This window comes from Triticum urartu, chromosome 3A (assembly GCF_056163025.1).
Source record: "Triticum urartu cultivar PI428250 chromosome 3A, HENAU_Tu73, whole genome shotgun sequence".
NCBI classification, from domain to species: domain Eukaryota; kingdom Viridiplantae; phylum Streptophyta; class Magnoliopsida; order Poales; family Poaceae; genus Triticum; species Triticum urartu.
In genome coordinates this window covers 235,583,564-235,591,817 of record NC_141875.1, presented here as the reverse complement: position 1 = coordinate 235,591,817, position 8,254 = coordinate 235,583,564, and positions in this window count along the sequence as shown.

The window sequence follows — 8,254 nt, the reverse complement described above, 5'->3', positions numbered from 1 at the left end:
ATCTTTTGATCAACGAGCTAGTCAACTAGAGGCTCACTAGGGACGTGTTGTGGTCTATGTATTCACACATGTATTACGATTTCCGGATAACACAATTATAGCATGAACAATAGACAATTATCATGAACAAAGAAATATAATAATAACCATTTTATTATTGCCTCTAGGGCATATTTCCAATAGTCTCCCACTTGCACTAGACTCAATAGTCTGGTTACATTGTGATGAATCGAACACCCATGCAGTTCTGGTGTTGATCATGTTTTGCTCTAGGGAGAGGTTTAGTCAATGGATCTGCCACATTCAGGTCCGTATGTACTTTACAAATATCTATGTCTCCATTTTGAACACTTTCACGAATGGAGTTGAAGCGACGCTTGATATGCCTGGTCTTCCTGTGAAACCTGGGCTCCTTGGCAAGGGCAATAGCTCCAGTGTTGTCACAGAAGAGAGTCATCGGGCCCGACGCATTGGGTATGACTCCTAGGTCGGTAATGAACTCCTTCACCTAGACTGCTTCTTGTGCTGCCTCCGAGGCTGCCATGTACTCCGCTTCACATGTAGATCCCGCCACAACGCTTTGCTTGCAACTGCACCAGCTTACTGCCCCACCATTCAAAATATACACGTATCCGGTTTGTGACTTAGAGTCATCCAGATCTGTGTCAAAGCTAGCATCGACGTAACCCTTTACGACGAGCTCTTTGTCACCTCCATAAACGAGAAACATATCCTTAGTCCTCTTCAGGTGCTTCAGGATATTCTTGAACGTTGTCCAGTGTTCCATGCCGGGATTACTTTGGTACCTTCCTACCAAACTTACGGCAAGGTTTACATCAGGTCTGGTACACAGCATAGCATACATGATAGACCCTATGGCTGAGGCATAGGGGATGACACTCATCTTTTCTCTATCTTCTGTCGTGGTCGGGCATTGAGCCGTGCTCAATCTCGTACCTTACAATACAGGAAAGAACCCCTTCTTTGACTGATCCATATTGAACTTCTTCAATATCTTGTCAATTTACGTACTCTGTCAAAGACCAATGAGGCGTCTCGATCTATCTCTATAGATCTTGATGCCTAATATGTAAGCAGCTTCTCCAAGATCCTTCATTGAAAAACACTTGTTCAAGTAGGCCTTTATGCTTTCCGAGAATTCTATATCATTTCCCATCAACAGTATGTCATGCACATACAATATGAGAAATGCTACAGAGCTCCCACTCACTTTCTTGTAAATGCAGGCTTCTCCATAAGTTTGCGTAAACCCAAACGCTTTGATCATCTCATCAAAACGAATGTTCCTACTCCGAGATGCTTGCACCAGCCCATAAATCGAGCGTTGGAGCTTGCACACCTTGTCAGCATTCTTAGGATCGACAAAACCTTCCGGCTGCATCATATACAATTCTTCCTTAAGGAAACCATTAAGGAATGCCGTTTTGACGTCCATTTGCCATATCTCATAATCATAGAATGCGGCAATTGCTAACATGATTCGGACGGACTTCAGCTTCGCTACGGGTGAGAAAGTCTCATCGTAATCAACCCCTTGAACTTGTCGATAACCCTTAGCGACAAGCCGAGCTTTATAGATGGTCACATTACCATCCGTGTCTGTCTTCTTCTTAAAGATCCATTTATTTTCTATGGCTCGCCGATCAACGAGCAAGTTAGTCAAAGTCCATACTTCGTTTTCATACATGGATCCTATCTCGGATTTCATGGCTTCCAGCCATTTGACAGAATCTGGGCCCGCCATCGCTTCTTCATAGTTCGAAGGTTCACCATTGTCTAACAACATGATTTCCAAGACAAGGTTGCCGTACCACTCTGGTGCGGAACGTGTCCTTGTGGACCTACGAAGTTCAGTAGCAACTTGATCTGAAGTTTCATGATCATCATCATTAACTTCCTCTCTAGTCGGTGCAGGCACCTCAGGAACAATTTCCTGAGCTGCGCCACTCCCCGGTTCAAGAGGTAATACTTCATCAAGTTCTACTTTCCTCCCACTTATTTCTTTCGAGAGAAACTCTTTCTCTAGAAAGGATCCATTCTTGGCAACAAAGATCTTGCCTTCGGATCTGAGGTAGAAGGTATACCCAGTAGTTTCTTTAGGGTATCCTATGAAGACACATTTTTCCGATTTGGGTTCGAGCTTTTCAGGTTGAAGTTTCTTGACATAAGCATCGCATCCCCAAACTTTTAGAAACGACAGCTTAAGTTTCTTCCCAAACCATAATTCATACGGTGTCGTCTCAACGGATTTCGACGGAGCCCTATTTAAAGTGAATGCGGTAGTCTCTAAAGCATAGCCCCAAAATGACAGCGGTAGATCGGTAAGAGACATCATAGATCGCACCATATCCAATAGAGTGCAATTACGACGTTCGGACACACCATTACGCTGAGGTGTTCCAGGCGGCGTGAGTTGTGAAACTATTCCACATTTCCTTAAGTGTGTGCCAAATTCGTGACTCAAGTATTCTCCCCCACGATCTGATCGCAAGAACTTGATTTTTCTGTCACGTTGATTCTCAACCTCACTCTGAAATTCCTTGAACTTTTCAAAGGTCTCAGACTTGTGTTTCATTAAGTAGACATACCCATATCTACTCAAGTCATCAGTGAGGGTGAGAACATAACGATAGCCACCGCGAGCCTCAACGCTCATTGGACCGCACACATCAGTATGTATGATTTTCAATAAGTTGGTTGCTCGCTCCATTGTTCCTGAGAACGGAGTCTTGGTCATTTTACCCATGAGGCATGGTTCGCACGTGTCAAATGATTCGTAATCAAGAGACTCCAAAAGTCCATCTGCATGGTGCTTCTTCATGAGTTTGACACCTATGTGACCAAGGCGGCAGTGCCACAAGTATGTGGGACTATCATTACCAACCTTACATCTTTTGGTATTCACACTATGAATATGTGTAACATTAAGCTCGAGATTCATTAAGAATAAACCATTCACCAGTGGAGCATGACCATAAAACATATCTCTCATATAAATAGAACAACCATTATTCTCGGATTTAAATGAGTAGCCATCTCAAATTAAACGAGATCCTGATACAATGTTCATGCTCAAAGCTGGCACTAAATAACAATTATTGAGGTTTAAAACTAATCCCGTAGGTAAATGTAGAGGTAGCGTGCCGACGGCGATCACATCGACCTTGGAACCATTCCCGACGCGCATCGTCATCTCGTCCTTCGCCAGTCTCTGCTTATTCCGCAGCTCCTGCTTTGAGTTACAAATGTGAGCAACCGCACCGGTATCAAATACCCAGGAGCTACTACGAGTACTGGTGAGGTACACATCAATTACATGTATATCACATATACCTTTAGTGTTGCCGGCCTTCTTGTCCGCTAAGTATTTGGGGCAGTTCCGCTTCTAGTGACCACTTCCCTTGCAATAAAAACACTCAGTCTCAGGCTTGGGTCCATTCTTTGACTTCTTCCCGGCAGCTTGCTTACCGGGCGCGGCAACCCCTTTGCCGTCCTTCTTGAAGTTCTTCTTACCCTTGCCTTTCTTGAACTTAGTGGTTTTATTCACCATCAACACTTGATGTTCCTTTTTGATTTCCACCTCCGCTGATTTCAGCATTGAATATGCCTCAGGAATGGTCTTTTCCATCCCCTGCATATTGAAGTTCATCACAAAGCTCTTGTAGCTCGGTGGAAGCGACTGAAGGATTCTGTCAATGACTGCGTCATCTGGGAGATTAACTCCCAGCTGAGTCAAGCGGTTATGCAACCCAGACATTTTGAGTATGTGCTCACTGATAGAACTGTTTTCCTCCATCTTACAACTGAAGAACTTGTCGGAGACTTCATATCTCTCGACCCGGGCATGAGCTTGGAAAACCATTTTCAGCTCTTCGAACATCTCATATGCTCCGTGTCGCTCAAAACGCTTTTGGAGCCCCGGTTCTAAGTTGTAAAGCATGCCGCACTGAACGAGGGAGTAATCATCAGCACATGACTGCCAAGCGTTCATAACGTCTTGGTTCTCTGGGATGGGTGCGTCACCTAGCGGTGCTTCTAGGACATAATCTTTCTTGGCAGCTATGAGGATGATCTCAGGTTCTGGACCCAGTCCGTATAGTTACTGCCATCATCTTTCAGCTTGGTTTTCTCTAGGAACGCGTTGAAGTTGAGGGCAACATTAGCGTGGGCCATTTGATCTACAAGACATAGTGTAAAGATTTTAGACTAAGTCCATGATAATTAAGTTCATCTAATCAAATTGTTCAATGAACTCCCACTCAGATAGACATCCCTCTAGTCATCTAAGTGAAACATGATCCGAGTCAACTAGGCCGTGTCCGATCATCACGTGAGACGGACTAGTCAACATCGGTGAACATCTTCATGTTGATCGTATCTTCTATACGACTCATGCTCGACCTTTCGGTTTTCCGTGTTCCGAGGCCATGTCTGTACATGCTAGGCTCGTCAAGTCAACCTAAGTGTATTGCGTGTGTAAATCTAGCTTACACCTGTTGTATTTGAACGTTAGAATCTATCACACCCGATCATCATGTGGTGCTTCGAAACAACGAACCTTCGCAACGGTGCACAGTTAGGGGGAACACTTTCTTGAAATTATTACGAGGGATCATCTTATTTAAGCTACCGTCGTTCTAAGCAAATAAGATGCAAAACCTGATAAACATCACATGCAATCAAATAGTGACATGATATGGCCAATATCATTTGCTCCTTTTGATCTCCATCTTCGGGGCTTCATGATCATCGTTGTCACCGGCATGACACCATGATCTCCATCATCATGATCTCCATCATCGTGTCTTCTTGAAGTTGTCTCGTCATCTATTACTTCTACTACTATGGTAAAGCTTTAGCAATAAAGTAAAGTAATTACATGACGTTTATGTTGACACGCAGGTCATAAATAAATTAAGACAACTCCTATGGCTCCTGCCGGTTGTCATACTCATTGACATGCAAGTCGTGATTCCTATTACAAGAACATGATCAATCTCATACGTCACATATATCATCTATCACATCTTTTTTGGCCATATCACATCACACGGCACATGCTGCAAAAACAAGTTAGACGTCCTCTAATTGTTGTTGCAAGTTTTTACGTGGCTGCTATAGGTTTCTAGCAAGAACGTTTCTTACCTACGCCAAAACCACAACGTGATATGCCAATTTCTATTTACCCTTCATAAGGACCCTTTTCATCGAATCCGATCCGACTAAAGTGGGAGAGACAGACACCCGCTAGCCACCTTATGCAACTAGTGCATGTCAATCGGTGGAACCAGTCTCACGTAAGCGTACGTGTAAGGTCGGTCCGGGCCGCTTCATCCCACGATGCCGCCGAATCAATATAAGACTAGTAACGGCAAGCAAATTTACAATATCCACGCCCACAACTGCTTTGTGTTCTACTCGTGCATAGAAACTACGCATAGACCTAGCTCATGATGCCACTGTTGGGGAACGTAGCAGAATTTTAAAATTTTCTATGCATCACCAAGATCAATCTATGGAGTCATCTAGCAACGAGGGAGAGGGGAGTGCATCTACATACCCTTGTAGATCGCGCGCGGAAGCGTTCAAGAGAACGGGGTTGATGGAGTCGTACTCGTCGTGATCCAAATCACCGATGACCTAGCGCCGAACGGACGGCACCTCCGCGTTCAACACACGTACGGTTGGGAAGACATCTCCTCCAACTTGATCCAGCAAGGGGGAAGGAGAGGTTGATGAAGATCCAGCAGCACGACGGCGTGGTGGTGGAAGCAACGGTGATCTCGGCAGGGCTTCGCAAAGCTCAGGGAGAGGGAGGAGTGTCACGGGAGGGAGAGGAAGGCGCCAGGGGCTAGGGTGCGGCTGCCCTCCCTCCCCCCCACTATATATAGGACCCCTAGGGGAGGGCGCCGGCCCTAGGAGATGCAATCTCCAAGGGGGGGCGGCCAAGGGGGGTGGAGTGCCCCCCAAGCCAAGTGGGGCGCCCCCACCCCTAGGGTTTCCAACCCTAGGCGTAGGAAGGCCCATGGGGGGGCGCACCAGCCCACTAGGGGCTGTTCCCCTCCCACTTCAGCCCATGGGGCCCTCCGGGATAGGTGGCCCCACCCGGTGGACCCCCGGGACCCTTCCGGTGGTCCCGGTGCAATACCGATTACCCCTGAAACTTTCCCGATGGCCGAAACTTGACTTCCTATATATGAATCTTCACCTCCGGACCATTCCGGAACTCCTCGTGATGTCCGGGATCTCATCTGGGACTCCGAACAACTTTCGGGTTACCGTATACTAATATCTCAACAACCTAGCGTCGCCGAACCTTAAGTGTGTAGACCCTACGGGTTCGGGAGACACGCAGACATGACCGAGACGACTCTCCGGTCAATAACCAACAGCGGGATCTGGATACCCATGTTGGCTCCCACATGCTCCTCGATGATCTCATCGGATGAACCACGATGTCGAGGACTCAATCAATCCCGTATACAATTCCCTTTGTCAATCGGTACGTTACTTGCCCGAGACTCGATCGTCGGTATCCCAATACCTCGTTCAATCTCGTTACCGGAAAGTCACTTTACTCGTACCGTAATGCATGATCCCGTGATCAACCACTTGGTCACATTGACTCATTATGATGATGCATTACCGAGTGGACCCAGAGATACCTCTCCGTCATACGGAGTGACAAATCCCAGTCTCGATTCATGCCAACCGAACAGACACTTTCAGAGATACCCGTAGTGTACCTTTATAGTCACCCAGTTACGTTGTGACGTTTGGCACACCCAAAGCACTCCTACAGTATCCGGGAGTTGCACAATCTCATGGTCTAAGGAAATGATACTTGACATTCGGAAAAGCTCTAGCAAACGAACTACACGATCTTTAAGCTATGCTTAGGATTGGGTCTTGTCCATCACATCATTCTCCTAATGATGTGATCTCGTTATCAATGACATCCAATGTCCATAGTCAGGAAACCATGACTATCTTTTGATCAACGAGCTAGTCAACTAGAGGCTCACTAGGGACGTGTTGTGGTCTATGTATTCACACATGTATTACGATTTCCGGATAACACAATTATAGCATGAACAATAGACAATTATCATGAACAAAGAAATATAATAATAACCATTTTATTATTGCCTCTAGGGCATATTTCCAACAAAACCGTTGTATGGCTATGTTACCGCTTTGCTCAACCCCTCTTATAGCATTGCGTGTTGCAGGTGATGATGGAGTTTGTTCCTTGTTGGAACATGATTTTTGTTGGGATATCATTAGTATATCTTGTTTACTTTCATGCACCTATATACTTGGTAAAGGGTGGAAGGCTTGGCCTTATGCCTGGTGTTTTGTTCCACTCTTGCCGCCCTAGTTTCCGTCATACCGGTGTTATGTTCCTTGTTTTTGCGTTCCTTACGCGGTTGGGTTATAATGGGAACCCCTTGATAGTTCGCCTTGAATAAAACTCCTCCAGCAAGGCCCAACTTTTGTTTTACCATTTGCCACCTAAGCCTTTTCCCTTGGGTTCCGTGGACTCAAGGGTCATCTTTATTTTAAACCCCCCGGGCCAGTGCTCCTCTGAGTGTTGGTCCAAAACGGGCAGCCTGAGGGGCCACCTCGGGGCAACTCGAGGGTTGGTTTTACTCGTAGCTTGACCTATCCGGTGTGCCCTGAGAACAAGATACGTGCGACACCTATCAGGATTTGTCGGCACATCGGGTGGCTTTGCTGGTCTTGTTTTACCATTGTCGAAATGTCTTGTAACCGGGATTCCGAGTCTGATCGGGTCTTCCTGGGAGAAGGAATATCCTTCATTGACCGTGAGAGCTTGTGATGGGCTAAGTTGGGACACCCCTGGAGGGTTTTGAACTTTCGAAAGTCGTGCCCGCGGTTATGGGCAGATGGGAATTTGTTAATATCCGGTTGTAGAAAACCTGACACTTAACTTAATTTAAAATGAATCAGCAGCGTGTGTAGCTGTGATGGTCTCTTTTCGGCAGAGTCCTGTCAGAGAACACGGTCTCGTGTTATGCTTGAACGTAAGTAGTTTCAGGATCACTTCTTGATCATGATAGTTTATCGACCGTGCTTTACTTCTCTTCTCGCTCTCATTTGCGTAAGTTAGCCACCATATATGCTAGTGCTTGCTGCAGCTCCACCTCACTACCCCCTTTTCCTACCTTAATCTTAAATAGTCTTGATCGCGAGGGCGTGAGATTGCTGA